Genomic DNA, 18187 nt, shown 5'->3' on the forward strand with positions numbered 1-18187 from the left:
CTTTATAGGTAGGTTATTGTTTAGGCTCGATTTTTCCAAATTAAGACTAATGTGAGACTCTCGTGAGTAATGTCTGTCTTTTACTTAAACCTGCTGTAAATATTTTTTTTAAAAACTTTTATCAGTGTGTGATGTTTGTGTCCTCGTATGCTCTTGTAACTGAAATCCTGGAACAGTTAAGTGTACCACAATCTCTGAGTACATCACGCATATGAAATTGTCAAGAGCAAGGATGCTTAAAGGCAAAGGACTTATTATGGGGGAAGAAAAAGAAAATCTTGACCATGAAATTAAAAGTTCTATTAGTTGTGTTATAGTATCTTGAATTCCCATTGCTGACGAGCTGCTTTATAATGATACTTGGATTGTTTTACTTCCTGTTTAAGCCGTGTCCCTTGTGTCTCAAATTCAAGTTAGATTTCCTTAATCTTACTTCTTCTGATTGTTGACACCTGTCTATCAGTCGAGGCGTGGCTATATATTATAATCAGTTATTTGTTTTATTTTATGTTGTGTGTAAATGTTTTATATACTATAGTATTTATTTTTTAGCACTGACTGATGGCACTTTTAATTTCGTTGTTACATCAGAATGACAATAAAGATCTAATCTAATCTAATCTAATCTATTGTTTGTTACCAGTTTCTGTTTTTGTGTTCTGCTTCACTCGGTGCGGTTACATGCACATCTAAATCAAGCTATTGGCAACAATCTAGCTAAGGATTCAACTGGAGTTTCTGAGAAATCCAAGTATACAAGCGCGAAAAGACAATCGATTATTGAGTGAGGTGGGTTTGACTCCGCGATGCTAGGTGGCGCCACACACACTTTTGCGTCGGCGTTCTTCCAGTTGGTTCTTTGTTGTTCGTCTGCTTCTTCTACTACTGTATTGATATTCTGGCTTTCGCGGTGTCGTCACTTCCAGAAAGGGGAGTCCCGGGGCAGTCAATTGCTCGGCTTATACAGGCGTATACATGCCGGAATAACTCAAATTAAAATTCAGTTCAGTTCGACTACAGCCCAGCCAAGGTGTATGCATGGCTTTTAATTAATTCAATATCGGTCGGATTAAGGCAACAATTTGATTTTCAGTACTGGAGAGTGCATGTAAACGCACTGACTGTGTAGCTCTCTTAGTCCCTGAATTAGTTCCTCTACATTTTTTTTTCTGTTTTGGCTGACCTGCAGTGCAGCACTTTTTGTAAAGATAGAAAGACTTTTATTTGCTACTTCTTGGCCCTTTCGCACTAGTCCCGCCTCAGCTCGGTTCTACCCGCCACGGCCCCGTCTTGCGCTTTTGCACTAGGGGCTGAGACGGGCAGAGCCGCTCCAAGCCGATACTATTTCTGTAACCATTCTGGCGAGGTTCTATCCGGGCTGAGCCGGGACTATTTCTGACGTCACCACCCTCTGTGCCACTGATTGGTCGGGGGGCGGGGCCGTCAGACGTTTGAATCAGGAAGCGGGAGTCAGCGCAAGCGCAACTCGCGGCAATGACAATGTCAATGTCAGAGCCCCTGGTTAGCTATATTGCACATTCAGTGAACTTGACTTCTGAACTGGGAATAAGGACGTTACAGTGCATAATCATTGACTTAAATATAATATGGGTTGGTCTGGAAGTGTTTGTGAACCTAAGGGAAGCAACCATAGTTTCTCCCCTTTAAAACGTGGCTAGCCAGGGCTAACTGGAGGATGCCAGCTAGACCGTCTTAAAGGTATAGTCTGTAATCGTATTCAAAAACATTTATTGTTATACTATGTGAAATGGTCCTTCCATGCTGAGAGTAGCCAGTGATAAATGTGTTCAGAAAAAGGAAAGAAAAAAATCTGACCTCTCTGACAGCTTTAATCCTGTAAAAACTCTGACCAATCTGTTTTTTGCGCACCGAGTGGCACGGATTGGTCAGAGGACCAGAGGCTTGGCAGGGGGGAAGGAACCAATCAGATGCCTTCATTTTAAGTGATATTTTTTTATATTTATAAAAAAATAAAATTATAAAAAAATAAAGGATCCCCATAACTTTCATTGGGTGGGCAGGACGCACGTTTGGGTGGGCACAGCCCACCCCTGCCCCCCTCTAAAACTGGCCTTGCTTACAGCCAGGTGAATGAGACATGGGGTAGTTTTGTTGAAAATGTGCTGTCCAAAATATCCTGGAAAACTCGACTCCTGCAAATGCGCCTTCCCCAAAGTTTGTGGGGGCGTGGCTTTGGACGGAGCGCTGACGGGAGGGGGAGGAGGGGGTGGGGCTTAGAGGAGGTGCCACTTTCAAATCTTGCTAGCTCTCCAACATTACAGACTATACCTTTAAGCTCTTTGGCTTTAAGCTCTTACACCAGCCAGGTATTTCAGTTGAGCAAACTTCCCCTTAAACCATATCAAGAGCCTTCCAAGTTGACTAAGCAGATCACACATTGTTCGTTTTGGTTATCAAGGCTGCTAAACAAAACAACTTCTGCGTTCAAAAGCTTAAGTTTGTGTTTCCCCAGTCAGTATCTCATCAGTAGACATACTGTATTGATGTCCCATGTTGTCCCGCAGTAGAGCATGTGATGTAGTCTACATGATTCTTTTCATGTTGTGCTAGTAACTTAGATCTAAATATCATCATTCTAGATCAGTCTACTGATGCATATTAATATCAGATGCATATTAACTAAATATAACAGGTGTGTAATTGTACCAAATGGCTTAAGCAGACAATGAGCTCATACACATGTTTTGCAACAAGTGATAACAAAGGTTTGGTGCAGAGGTAGAATTTTTTTTTTTCAAAAAATGTTTGTAAAACACTTTACAAAAGAATGGAGACGCAAACAAGTATAGTGAAAAGGTCACTGCATCGCTAAAGGCAAGCTCATAATCTCCATGAGTTCATCACTCAGCTCATGGGTCCTTCAGACTTGGACAGATAGTAGTTTGAGAACACATGCAGACTGAAGCACGTTATTAATGAGTGAGCTGCTAACTATCACACGTCTAGCATGAGACTCAACATTTGATTTTTTTACCATACTCACTCTCAACATTGATTTTCTAAGACAGTTCCCAGTTGAAAACACGTCTTTAACTGATTACATTTCTGTGAGGGATGAGGAGACTCAACACGTGTGGACCGAGCAGCATTGCACCAAGTAAGGTTGTTTGATTTGGCTGACATTGTAGTCAGCTGCATAAATCATTGAGGTTGAAAAATGTGTTTTAGTTAATTATTTAAACGTTTTCAATCACTCTTAAAACTGCAGATTTCCTGCAGGTGGGTGAGGTGGCATAAGGGATGTTTTTTCTCTTGTTTTTTGAACTTGTTTAGGAGCACAAGTCCCTGGTTGATGTTGCTTTAGGCATTTAGGCATTTTATAATTAACCATTTTATTTGCTCATCTCTGCTGCAAACCAAGCATAGGCTGCAGATGAAAACAAAGAAAAGTGGAAAAATAATTAGATTATGTAACTGCAGAGGAAAAAGAGGCCTTTGTCAAAAGACGATGATCAGCTCACACCGTACCCAGACTTAGGACAAGCCATGAAAGAGATGTGTTTTCTCTTTGGCACACATGGAGACAGACATGCAGCAACCCAGCAGAGCAGCTGGAAGGGCTCTTGCCTAATCAATCAATGAGTTTAAAGGTCAGTGGTTTAATCTGCTGATACCATTGGGTTTTTTTTTTCCAAGATCGATTATCTTATTATTTGCAAATTCTCATTTGTTACATTTATTTGGAAAACGACATAGTCTCCTGAAGGTGATCTAACTACATGATAATATGCACAAGAGACATCTTTTAGAGATACAGTCATTCAGATATTGTCAACGGTACACTGTGAGCTGTGCAATCATTGCTTAGAGAGACTTCTTTATCACCTTTTATGACCACACCACATTGTGGTTCTGAGAAATCAAAAAGAAGAAAAAAACTTTGATTGCAGCTGCTTCAAATAGGATGGTCAGAATTATTAAGTTCCAGAATAATCACAACATTTACTGCTTATTTTTATGGCATTGCAGTTTTTGGTCTTCAAGTCACAATCATTGGTTCAAATCTGTATCAGCTGGCTAACATTATCCTCAGGTTATATTTTTGAAGGATGCGTTCAGCTTCAAAACTAACGCATACTCCTTAAATCAAGCTATTATGTTTTGGTGGTCAGTGTTTTCAGATGAAAGATTTACAAACTCCCCGTAATCCTTCCATCTTTCTAGATTTTTTGATCCACGTGTACCTGACAGCAGTACACACTTGCTTGTAAACTTGAGAAAGGTGTTTAACATATGGACTCAAATGGAAATGATGATGGCAATTAGTCCCAAGAATAAATAAGTATTTCCACTTGTTTGTTTTTGAAGGAATAAAAAGAAAAATTAATTTTTTAAGAGCACAAAATAGGTTGTGCACAGCTAAAAGATTACTGTACTAAACAAGTATCATGAATTAGCAGAATCTCATTAATGATAAATGGTTTCTTGTAATTGGTCTTTCCAACTTATAGGTATTTTTCATCCATCCATCCATCCATCCATCCATCCATCCATCCATCCATCCATCCATCCATCCATCCATCCATCCATCCATCCATCCATCCATCCATCCATCCATCCATCCATCCATCCATCCGCCCCTTATCTAGGCTTGGATCATTGGGCCAGCAGCTTATGCAGAGAAGCCCAGCCGTCCAACTTTCCAGCCATCTCTTCCTGCTCCTCTGAGGGATTCCAAGGTTTTCCCAGGCGAGCTGATAAATATAACCTCTCCTTTGCAACCCCGGTTGTGCCTCGAGGCCGCCGCCCAGTTGGATATGCCTAAAGCATGTTAATGTGAGCTAAGCCCAGCCAGACTCCATAAATAAAGACCCTGCCATCAAGTGCCTACTGATGAGACTCTTTTCCAGAAAAGAGTCCTTGAAGACCGAAATCTCCGGGTCGACACCAAGCTCCTGGTTTACAAGGCTGTGGTTCTCCCCACCTTGCTGTATGGGGCAGGATCATGGACAACCTACAGCAGGCACCTCAGAGCTCTAGAGCAGCACCACCAGAGAAGGTGGGCAGAAGAAACGTTTCAAGGACAACATCAAGAACAATCTGAAGAAATTCCTGATAACATCTCAGGACTGGGAGCACATGGCCTTGAACAGGCACTGCTGGAGGGCAGCAGTGCAAGAAGGTGCTGCACATTATGAGAAGGAACTCCACCGTGTCGCACAAACCAAACGACAACTCCGTAAGGAAAGACAGAAACAGGCTCCAGCACGATCACAACCCACCACCACTTTCCCCTGTCCACATTGCACAAAAAAATATGTCGGTCTCGGATCGGCCTCTACGCCCACCTGAAGACCCACAAGTAGACGACCCCGCGAAGAAGACTGTCATACTCGTCTAAAGTGATCGCCGATGATGATGATGACTGATGAGCCCCTCTCCCAGGCCCTGCTCCAAAGTGAAGCCTTACTTACTCACTTCAAGGCAAGGGATTTTAGGTTCTTACTCCCCCCCCCCCCCCTTTCCATATATATATTGTTAAATCACTCTTTGTTTAACTTTCTCCCAAGACCGTTTTTCTTGCAGGGATCCTATCAGGGGCAACAGCCCCTAACAGCACACTGAGATCATCCAGGTATGCAAACCCCTCCACCGCGTTAACGTGGCAATTCAGGTGGGGGTGGGAGGTGAGGTGGGATTAAGGTTTTACATATCTGCACTTAATTCTATACATAAATTGAGTTCACAAAAATCTTGCAAGAGTTCATGGAATTGCATATAACATAATTGATAAAATTACAAAATAAAAATTAAAGTTTCCAGTGCTTGCCATTTTCACATTCATCAGTCGCGTAAAGGGCAAAAGCATGAATACCTTAATGTACTCTAGCAGTATTTGTCATGTGCATCTAGTAATGAGTGTTGTATGCCATGCAGCATTAAATAGTAAAATACGATTTTATTGTATCACAAAAAGAAAAAAAGTATGAAATGAAAACTAATCTGTATAAATGCATTACGTATTCTCCGGCAGTTCATTGACTTGACTTTATTAGTCAATCTAGTTGAGCAAACTCTGACACAATGAAGTCATGTACTGGGCATCACTGTCGTAAAATCTTGGCTGAGAGCCATTTTCAGCTTTATCGGGATCTGATAGCAACAGACTTGAGAAATAAAACTAGCTGCTCTGATATAATTGTTCCTCACAGACAGGTCAAAGTTAGGGCATCACAGGTTCACATGTGCAGAAATCGATTTCAGCATAATTAGCATGAAAAACCTCATGGTTACAAATTACTAATACATGTTGTTGGATTTACCCTCAGTATGTGAGTGTCAGTGTGAGGGTGCATGGAAGTTTGTCCAGCTTGAACAAACTAGGAAATACTCCGTCTGCCATATTTTATTGCAAACACTTAAATACTTTTTTTATTGTTAGCTTGACTTAATTTGTTGTTTCACACCCATGCCATCTTCAACAATCAAAGATAAAATCTTTGGATGATATGGAGAAAAAAGACGAACAGTGTCCCTGCAACTACCTATATATTGTAGGCTATCTTTTCTTTTTTACCTTGTCTGCACACATATTAATGATTGATACCATGCAGGTAAAAAAGAAACAGGCAAGCAGGAACACATGGAGGCACACGTCAAGCTCTGGAAACCTGCAACAAAAACCACAAACAAAACACAAAACCGACAAAACGGACACGGAGCCGACCAAAACACGAGCAGCAATCGACCCAAATCACAGTCTGAGCTAAGCTACCGCTAACTTACCCCAAAAACTACAGAGCAAGCATGCAGGTGAACAAGCCAGTGTGTATGTCTATGTGTGTGTGTGTGCGTGTATGTATATGATCATGCGTGTGTGTGTGTGTGTGTGTGTGTGTGTGTGTGTGCGTGCGTGTGTGTGTACATGTCTTTGTGGCTATGTGTGTGTGTGTGTATGTATATGTTTGTGTGGCTGTGTATGTGTATGTATACGTATGTGACTGAGTGGCTATATGTGTGTGTGTGTGTGTGTGTGTGTGTGTGTGTGTGTGTGTGTGTGTGTGTGTGTGTGTGTGTGTGTGTGTGTGTGTGGTGTGTGTGTGTGTGTGTGTGTGTGTGTGTATGAGCATATTGTATCTTTTCTTCTACTTATTCAGAATGTTTCCTTTGATTCCAAGATAAATGTAAATGGATGTGTTTTTGATTGTAAGGGAAAGGTGTATGTTCATTCAGTTCAATTCAGTTTAAAATTACTCCCTGAGGGAAAATTAATTGTTGCAGTAGTCATGATTTAAGTCTCTTCAGAGATTCATTGTAGAGGGTTAGTGCTGTGGGCAGGAAGGTTCTCCTGTAGTTGTTTGTGTTACAGCAGATCTGAAGAAGACTCTGACTGGAGACACTGTTGCTGAATCACTGTGTTGTGAAGTATCCTTCTTTGCACAATCAGCCCCAAAGGCTCCAGAACAGAGGCAGTCTCTTTATCATTGTTTTCAGTTTCTTTAAGTCACTGGTTCTGAAGTTGGTCCCCCAACAGATGACTGCAGATGTAACTGCACTCTCGCAAATAGACTTATAGAACATATACGGTGTCTTGCTGCAAATGCTGAAGCTTCCTCAAGGAAGTACCGGTAGGTCTGCTCTGTCCTTTTTTATTAATAAACAACATCAGTGTTGCATCTCCTGTCCAGTCTGTTGTCCAACACTGAGGTATTGATACTCCTCCACCACCTCTGCTTCTTCTCCCATGATGGAAAAACTATCTGATTTAATACTGGCTATGCCACAAAATGTCACAAAATATCATACCTTATCTTATCATATCCTGATGGTGAAGTGCAGTTTTTCCCAACCCTGGTCCTCGAATGCCCCTGTCCTGCATGTTCAGGGGGGGTTCAGGTAAGGAAATGAGCAAGTGTGTTTTCTGTTTTGAAACACTTTATGGGAGGACTGTTTAATGAAGGAGGTCCAGACACCACTGGATTTGCAGAAACACCAAAAGCTGAAAGTAAGTAGACTGTTGGTGTCGACGAGTCAAAACACAGAACTCAATGAGAGTTAATAGTAGTGAGAAGTAAGAATCAGCTCTTGTATTAAACCAAGATCTGCATTTTGCATTTCTTAAAACATAACTGTTATTTCAAGAATTCTTTGGCATTTAAAATATACAAATCAGTCAGTCAGAACCAAGCACCGAACCAACACATCCGTGACTGTACAGACCTTCCAACATTCAAATCCCATCTCAAAACTCACCTTTACAGAACTGCTTTTAATGTGTGATTAATGTCCTGTGTCATGTTGTGTCCTCATGTACTGTCCTGTGTCATGTAATTGTCCTATGTGTATTGCTTTTATGATTTTGACTGATGTAAAGCATCTTTGAGTGCCTTGAAAAGCACTATACAAATAAAATGTATTATTATTATTATTATTAAATCCTGCTTAAGCTGACATGCATACAATGGAATAAAAATGCGCTAAAAGACATGCTAAACAAGTGTTCAACTTTTGTGTCTTGTAAGACACAAAAACCTTTACCATGTTGAACATTGTGTAACTAGCAGACAAAAAATCTATAATAATAATAATAATAATAATAATAATAATAGTTAAAAAAAATACAATATAATAATAATAATAATAATAATAATGATGATACTAAATTTAATTTTTAAGATAAAAATGTATATTGTCCATGAATCCCACTGTTTCTCAATAATTAATGCATAAAAACCCTATTCTATTCTATTCTATTCTATTCTATTCTATTCTATTCTATTCTATTCTAGTGAAGATGTAACACTATAAATGCTGTGTAATGAAAAAAGCTGCATATTTGCACAAAGATAGATATCACAGTCACCAATCAGCCAGCTAAAGCCAGGCTGGAGTTCATGCAGCAACACCCTGAACCCAAGCACACCAGCCAATCTATAACAAAATTGCTGAAAAAGAAAATTAAGGTGTTGCAATGGTGCAACTCAGTCCAGAGTCCAGAGTTCAGTCTGATCGAAATGTTTTGGTAGAACCTTAACAGAGCTACGTATATAAGTAAAAGCCTGCAAAACTTAATGAAATCCCTGTGTCAAGAGGACTGGGCTAAAATTCATCCACTTTGATGTTAGAGTCTTACAGAAAACCTCACTTTAACCAGTAATATGCATTTTGGCTTAATTGCATTCATTTGTTCATTTGAGGCTGTTTTTATATAATCTTGAGACCTAATGAGGATCAGAAGTAATGTTATTCTCGCAAAACCATGTTAACCTAAAATTTAGTAGTATTTGTTCCTCAAATGTTGTTGGAGCACTAATGACAGGAGCAATGTCCTTCACAATGTTTAATTGAAAATCCCCCAGATCAATATCTGACAAGAGCTTGGCACAAATTATGCAGAAGCTTAAGTGTACATGAGCACCTCAGAGGAAGAGCAGAGGGCCGGTAATGGAAATACAACCTAATCCCACAAGAGAAATAGTCTCTAGATAATGTATGGTCCTAAATGAGAACTACACAGAACCTTATTATAAAAGGAAGATGATATGCAGTTAATTAAAATTGATGTATGGAAAATAGATGATTGTAATTCTTTCTCTTTGCAAAAAATGGGCCTTAGTATCCCACCATGATTGCCTAATGTATTTAATTTAGTGTTAAAAGAGTTAATTTTGTAGAATCCAAATGATCCTATTCTAGTAAAAACAGCTTAGAAATGCTTAATTTAGTAAAAAAAAAAAAAAAGGGGAACAGCTTAGTTTAGTGAAAAATGACAATGAAACAGCACAAAGACAAGTATCAGAGTTGAAAATCAGGACATGTTAAATTAACTTAAGAAAAGACTATGAAATTGGCAGTAGGAAAAACTTTTTAAAACAATAACATTTTTGTCAGCCTAATAGCTTTAAATTGGTCCAGATTGAGAAATATATTTGTGGCAGCTGCACAATGCATTAACAAGGAGGGATGACACTGCATGGCACCACTGCATCCTAATACAGAATACTGTTTGATAATTGGCTGGAAGGGGACATTGGCCGTGAACACCCCTACCACAAATAAGCAGACCTCCCTCCTGCTCCCATGAGCCCTCCTATCAGCTCAGTTGCATGAGAGACTTATCTACCCGAAAGAATACTGAGGGCTGTTGGTGGCCTCTAGTGGATCATTGCATCTCTGTGAGGTTGCGTTCGTCTCACTCCACGTTAATGCCTTACAAGTACTGTTGTAATGTTCTGAAAATATCTAACAATTTTAACCTAGACTACAAAGAAATGTAAGTGTTTTTCCATGGTATTTTGTTTTTGAGGTTTACAGTCTAATCATTTTCATTCCAAAAAATAGAAAAATATTTGGGTCAATTTAAATTCTTTTTAAATGTTGTCCTATTGAAGGTATAAATATAAGCCAAATCTAGGAACTTGAATCTCAGATTTGGTGACATGTGTGTAATAAACAGTTCAAATGGTCTGGGGAGTTCTATTTTCACTTTTATCCTTGACGCTCATAAAGCCCAAAAACGATCCATTCAAGGTCCTGTTGCAATCATGTGACATTGTGTAAACTTGCAATGCAATCGCATCATTTCCAAAAGTGACTGTGTGCTTGGCCAGAAGCTGTGACCCAAAAACCTCATTTTTGAAAGCTTACTTATTTATTCAATTTTAAACAATTTTAACAAATACAAAAAGGTTATTTGCATTTATTGAGACTACATTGTACAGACAAATTTATATACAGTAAATCAAGATAAGAAAATATCAAAGGGCACATTAGGTTATTGACTTAAAAATAGTCATGAAAAATCTCATGTGAGACACTTGTTACAATGAAAGAAAATGCAAGTTACTGCATTGATAATGTAGCTAGGTTTTTTGCTTCAAATGTGTTTATATTTTATTTAGTTATATTCATGGCAAAATTAAAAAAAAAATGTGAACATACTAATTTGTCCGACTGATTAGGTTAAAAGTAAATTGTATAAATGAAAATCAGTATTATAATTGCATTTCAGCTTTCAGCTGACACATTTTTTTGAAAATAAAATGAAAAAAAGATTTTGAATTATCCCATGTTGGTCATATTTCAGTAATGCTTTATTTTATTCTTTAGTATAAATAGTAATTGGCAGCACAATGTTAAGGAAGTACACAACATTGTTACTGCAGATGAAAGGATCAGGCAAAAGTTGACTGCTTGGAGTCCAACACATTTATGGTGTGAATAGACCTCCTCCAAGCATGACCTCCTGGGTAAAAGTACTAAATAAGCACTGTTCTGCAAACCATCACATCAGATAGTCAATGCACAGTTGGGCTGCCGCTGTGCAGGAAAGTACTCCCCGGCCAAGAGCCACTGAAATTTAAAAGCTTCGATGGCCAGATCAGATGCCTGATTCTTTTGCATTCAGAAAGGCTTCAGCCACCTGTCAGTGCTACAGCTCCTCCACCATTACTCAGAGAGTTTGTGTTTGGATTACAGATGTTTGCACTGACTACACTGAACACTGACCTGTGAAAACTGTGGCTATTGTAAACTCTGCTACAAGTCAATGCAACCACCGCCATCCGTGAGAAATGTGATCTTTGTCTTTACTTCACTTAGAAAATAATTGACAAATTAAAATGTTTCGATGTAACACTGGATAGTGTTGAATATCTGCTTTACAAAAACAACTTAGTCAAGCTGACTTATTTTCACCTAAGCACTATATTTTCCAAAAATGCCAAATATGATATATATGTAGTAATTCAGAGACCTTTCACAGTAAACAATGGTATACTTTATTACCCACAGAAAAGTGATCTATTATATCTGTTTGGTATGTTTTGTGCTCTGTGTAGTTTACATTTAAGGAGGAATGGGTCTGGGTTATTTTGAGCTAAAATAATATTCAACTGTGTTATGTTTGAACTGTATTGACCTCTACATTACTCATAAAAAGCTGTTTTATGTTATTTTTGTCCTCGATGGATGAATCCCCAAAATTCCAACAATTATAAATATTGTTTTGTATCCATTATTTCAGCAGCCAGCTACTGGCTTCTTCTGTCTGTATAAGGTTTTAAACAGGCAACAGGCACAAAAGCAACCTCAGACCACTTCATCACTGCCACCAATCCCCTTATCCATCTGTATTGTACCCATTCTGAGGTCTAGATAAACACTCCATGTGCTTACAGAAACAGGTGTCAGGCTTCAGGAAGACAGAGACACACATACACACACAACTATACCCACTCACAGTTAATTATTTATCCACGCACTGAAATGCTGACATGCACACCAGCCTGACTACAGTGTCACTTAGCACAAGAAGAGTTACAATTATAGAAACCGATGGAACAGAATGCACTGGGAGAAAAAAAAAAAGAGAGAAATGAGTACATGCACAAATAAATGTCACATATATTGTGCTGGACAATTTGTCCCAAAACGTAAGAGGGACTTGGACTGGATGGAATAGACCACGCAGGTAATTGCTGTAATGATGCAGGTGAATAGTCTGTAATTAAAAGGCTTCAATAACGTGTGCACTCATTCAAAAAGAGGCAACATTTCACTGTGGTTTACAAAGAATAACATTTTGGCATCAGTAAAATCAAAATAAAATCCCATGCTTCACCCTAAACCGAATTACTGTTTTAAATGACATAGAAAATGAGTTTCTTTTCATACAATTACATGCGTGTTTTGTCCTCTCTTGCTGCTCAAGACTTTCCCTCAAATGAGGATTGTTTATTTTAAATTTTGCTCTAATAATAGTCTTTGATAATTTTCCACAGGACGCTGCTGTGACTGTTTCTGCAACATTGAGGCAGCGAGTGTGGACGGAACCACTCTCTGTACTGGGAGGGGGGACTTGATGTGCCTCCCATAATCAATAAATGAAGAAATCCCGATAAAGTGAATTGTAATTGATAGGCACGTTCGTGTCATTTTTTAACTGACACTTGTGTATATTTGTAAGTAGGCCCAGGCTTCAGAACAGTTTTTTGTTGTATTCAAATAGAAAAGAAACTCCCTTTGCCATAAAGTGGGCGAGTCGGAGGAAAACTGAGCGCTGTGCCACATCGTCTAGTAAACGATAGAGTCGCTCTCAAGATCAAGAGACTGAGTTCAAGCCGAACTTCAAAATTGACATTTTGACACTGGTCAAAGCCGATTTATTTTGTTTTATCTTTTAAAGAAAAAGCGACCAGCTTTAGCCTCACTCCAGTATTTAGTTTTTCCGTGTTCTTGTTTCATCAGTCGGAGGCTATAGAGTACCCTAGTTATATATAAGTTATATATACACATAAAGTGATAAACTGGACCTACAAACCCCAAAACAAGCCGGTCCAAAGGTAAGGCTGCATTCTTTTGTCATGAAATGATTTACTACCTTTAGTAAACCCCAGTGGTGAATCTGTCCTGGAAAACTGAGGCAGTTTTCCCAGACATGCTGAGGAGCGTGTGAGACGGACTACACCCATCCCAGACTCACCCACATCTCACCCAGCTGTACTCTGGAAAAGAGATTTAAACAGGCTGAAAGTATTTCAATAGCAGTCTCAAAATTAATTTTTAGGCAATGCAAGTTTTGCTTGTGCTATGTAATATCCTTTACGCAAAGTTTGAACATCAGATCAGACATCACTCCAGGGGCGAAAATCCTGTTTCATAGTTGGGGGGGACAATAAACAGTAAAATTTTAGAGAATAAATCCAGGGGGGGACAAGGAATAAAAGTTTTTATTCTGCAGAAGACCTTTCTTAGAGCAATACAAAACAATGGTATTAGGTGGAAGGTGGCAATAATACAGCACATCTGACATAATACACTGCAAAAACCCAAAATCTTAACAAGAATATCTGTCTTATTTCTAGTTAAAATGTCTAATTTTTAGTTAAAAAAAATCTCATTACACTTAAAACAAGACTCATCACTGGAAAAAACAACAATTTTCACCTGTTTCAAGTAGATTTTCACTTAAAATAAGTAGAAAAATCTGCCAATGGAACAAGATTTTTTTGCTTGTAATGAGAAGATAAATCTTGTTCCACTGGCAGATTTTTCTACTTATTTCAAGTGAAAAATTACTTGAAACAGGTGAAAATTGTTGTTTTTTTCCAGTGATGAGTCCTGTTTTAAGTGTAATGAGATTTTACTGTTTATTATTATTTTCGATTTCGGTTTCGGCCACAATTTTTCATTTTGGTGCATCACTACTAAATACTACTGCATTGTTCCAAAATTATTAATTCTGTCTCAAATTATTCTAGGGGGGGACAGCTTTACTAATGGGGGGGACTTGTCCCCCCTGTCCCCCCCGGGATTTTCGCCCCTTCATCACTCTAATTTCAGAATAGAATGTGAAGTGGGAATGTAAGATGCTTTCTTCTTCATCTGCTGGGTTCATATCACATATGCAGTTATGCTCATTCACATGAAAAGGAGAAAATGTAAGAATGAATTAGTTTTTTCAGCAGTAGCTTTTTTTTTTTTTTTTAGACTCAACATATATTTTTAGAATGGTGATATTAAAGTTGGTAAACTGTAAAGTAACAGTTTTTAACCATCCAAATGAAAAACTGCCAGAGGACTTGGGTTTTAGTGGATAGAAATGTGTCAATAAAGGGGATGGAAACAACAGTGCCACCATGTCTGGACAATTTATACAAACTGAAATTGTTCTGACAAAACAAGTCAGAAAACATTAATATGTAGGAAGCCATATTGTAAATCACATGTTTATTTACAGCAAGTTGTAATAGAGAAGGCATATACACATACCTAAATAGAATGAAAAAAAAACAACAATTGTTTCTGATTAAATAACCTTGAAATCAACTGCAAACATTTGATACACTGACATGCAGAAGAAAAAAAAAGTTTTTGCTTCTCCTGAGTCTCAATATATCTCCTGCCCTGCTTGTGCCCCAGATTGATAGTTACACTGCCACCCTCTCATCAGCTCTAACACTACTACTCTGTTGCCTTGACTACTGGTGTGTCAGGGGACTTCATCTGGATCCACTGCATGATTTTCTTTGACATGAGTTCAGAGAGAATATCATGAAGCGGCGTTGAAAGCGAGAATTTGTGGAGAGTTCATTTTCTCGTTTTCTTCCATATAACCCTGGACTCCTCTCCCACCTGATGCAGTCCCAGAAGTACACAGTGTTTCAGGCTGGAGGGCAGCTCTGCTGCCCTTGATATATAGTTAATTGGTGAATGTGCGCTGAATTGTAAAAAAAAAAAAGAAAAAGGACACAGTGAAGAGAACATGTAAAAACATTTTCTGTGTAATAATGGGAAATGTTTGATTTTGTGAAAAATATGGGGGCAAGGTTCACAGCCAAATAATTTTTTGTGAATACTGTGATTTTAATTTTTTTGGTCAGCCTACTCATTAAGTCTAAAAGGTCCATTATGATGTCTTAGGGTACATTGTTAATCCCCCAGTCCGGTCCAATCAAGAGTTCAAAACAATAACTAATTTGCAATGTCGGAGTTACAAAAGTCTCATTTTCATTTTAAAATAACATTTGATTTGCAAATAAATTGTTTCCAAAAAATGTTTGACACTGCTGCTGTCATGATTTGGGTCTCTGGAAAGCACCTAGAGACAACTTCTATTGTAATAGACACTATGTAAGAAAAATTGAATTGAATTGAAAAGCTTGCCGTGAAAACAAAAGGAGAATAGAGAACAGACAGAAGAAGAAACATTTTACTAATATACCCCAAACACCAGTTAGTGATTGTCACAACTTATGAGGTTATTCACAACAGGCCTATAAGACAGCTATAATAAGATAATCTAAGGCTTTGACTTACAGAGGTTAAGATGAGCAATTAACCTGTCTGTAAACTATTTAGTGACTTGTAAGATACTGTATAGCAAACAGTGTCAAGTAATGAGTTATGCAATTTGCTGTGGTATGAAGGTGCATTTTTGACATGGCATGGATAACTTGCACATCTATTTGAGTTTTATAGATGCACAAAGACATACGCTATACAGGTTTTAGAGCAACATGTGCTGTCAGTGTTCTTCTCACGGAAGGTCTTGCTTAAAAACTTAAAGACTTGCTTAAGCGTCTTTGAGATCTTTTAAAAGCGCTCTATAAATAAAATTGATTATTATTATTATTAAGTCAGCAAGACAATGCCACGTAAAGAGCAGAGCTCTGTAGGGAAAAGGTCTGGTTGTGGGAAAAGGGTCTTGGGGCTAAACTGGCCTGCTTGTAGTCCATATCTGTCTCGGGTTGAAAAAATAAAGAAAGAAGAGGAAGAAACAAGAAATGCTGCAAGTCTGAAATCCTTCATCAAGTAAGAGGAAAGACATTTAACTTTCCAAACTTCATTCATTTGTCACATAGAGCTTGTATCTAAACTGTAGCTATTTATGCTCAGACGTACTGCCTCTCTTTTGTAAAAACCTGTATATTTTTTGTTCTCTGCTGTGCATAGACAAATTTGTATTTGTGAAAAATTGAAAACAAGTTTTTTGTTACGGCACAGCTTGGTGCACTCATGTCCTGTATAAAGCTGGCAAAGGGTTATAAAAGTGTTCAGCGCTTTATATGAGCTCTCTATAGCCTAGGGGAAGGGGATGTATACTGCACTGGAGTTTGTGTAAAATAGTCTCATTAGGTGAGGAGCCCACTGGAAATAGTGGACCATACGGACCAGGGATGGCTGTGGGGGTTGGGGACAAGAAGTGAGACTCTTGCTGTGCAATCGAGGGGAATTGCAAACACTGAATGTGGAAAGGCAACCTCGAGGGGCTGTTGTGTATCAAGCAAGGCTCACAGGCTACGAAGTATGTTAACCTAACTCTGCAACTCCAGTTTCCAAAACAGGGAGATGGTGATTTAGTCTATGAAGGGGGGCCATCGAGATGTCAAGCTAATATCAAGTAGTTATTCCTGTCTGCAAAAATGTATTGCAGTGCAGGAACAACCAATAAAAATGATACAAACTAGAAATTGCTCTGCTGTGAAAACGTATAAAACATTATATTTCAAATGATCACAGAAAACTGCCATTGACTGGTGAGAATAACAAACAAAAATCACAAAACAAATGTTTATTGATTGAGTAAGCACAAGCACAAGCTTTGTTTTGGGCTTTAACAATGATGTTTTTGACCTTTCCGGTAATCTTTTGCAACCCACATCCTTATGTCTGCATGATTGTAACATGCAAACTCTACATTTGTCCCTGTCTCCACTGTTGAATTCATTTTTAATGAAAGCTTCAGAGCTTCTCGAAGCATCAGGACAGCTTTTTTTTTTTCCAGTTTTGATTATTCAGTCAGTTTCATGTCTTTGAGGGGATAGGACAACAACGCCCCTGTGTCTGTTCCTGCTCAACACTGAGCTGTCCTGGAAAACTCCATGTGAGCCAAAGCTGAGGAGGTCCTGCCGCTTCCTCATCCTGTTGTATGCTCAAAAGGAAGTTCAGTGGTCAGGCCTGCAGGGCAATGTGTTATTTATACTGTTGCCCAGATAACACAAAATAAACAGATATGAGATCATATTTAATAAATGTAAAAATCACTTCATAATCACGTGGTGTCACAATGTGCTTATTTTGAATATATTAGAAGGTTTTTGGATTAGTTTAAAACAGTTTGAGATAGGCTGTGAAGTCAAATTGGCAACGTGCCTCAAAGTATGGACAAAACATGGACACCTGAGATGAAAAGTACTTGAAAATGGGATGGATGAGGCATTAAAAAGGCTGTTCATGTTCACATACCTCTAAGGGAGGGATTACTTTGTTTAAGCTCTGAAACTCTTCCAGTACCAATATCAATTATGTCCACCATCAAAGCATGCACTATGCTGGCAGAAGTCTATTCACTGTGTTATTTCCTAATTGTGTAAAGACATGTTGAGGCAAATTATGACATTTCAAACACAGTATGTAGTATATTACCTCCTGTTTGCATCACACGTACTCAACATTCATTACATATATAATCTAGAAGATAATTGTGAGCCTTCCTGTATGAATGAGCATTTCAATAAGGTTTTTAAAACATCTGTTAATGTTAATAATCGTAAAATACTCCTACTGGGATTATCAATGTTTGTGATTAATATTTAGATGCCAGTTTTAGTTGATGATAGTGTAGTAGATATTATATTCCAGGCTAACTCCCCTGAGTTAGAGTTTCTAAAATACTATGAGCAGCGCTAACAAGAAATTTTGA

The sequence above is a fragment of the Cololabis saira genome, chromosome 18 (genome assembly GCF_033807715.1).
Source record: "Cololabis saira isolate AMF1-May2022 chromosome 18, fColSai1.1, whole genome shotgun sequence".
Taxonomy (NCBI): Eukaryota; Metazoa; Chordata; class Actinopteri; order Beloniformes; family Belonidae; genus Cololabis; species Cololabis saira.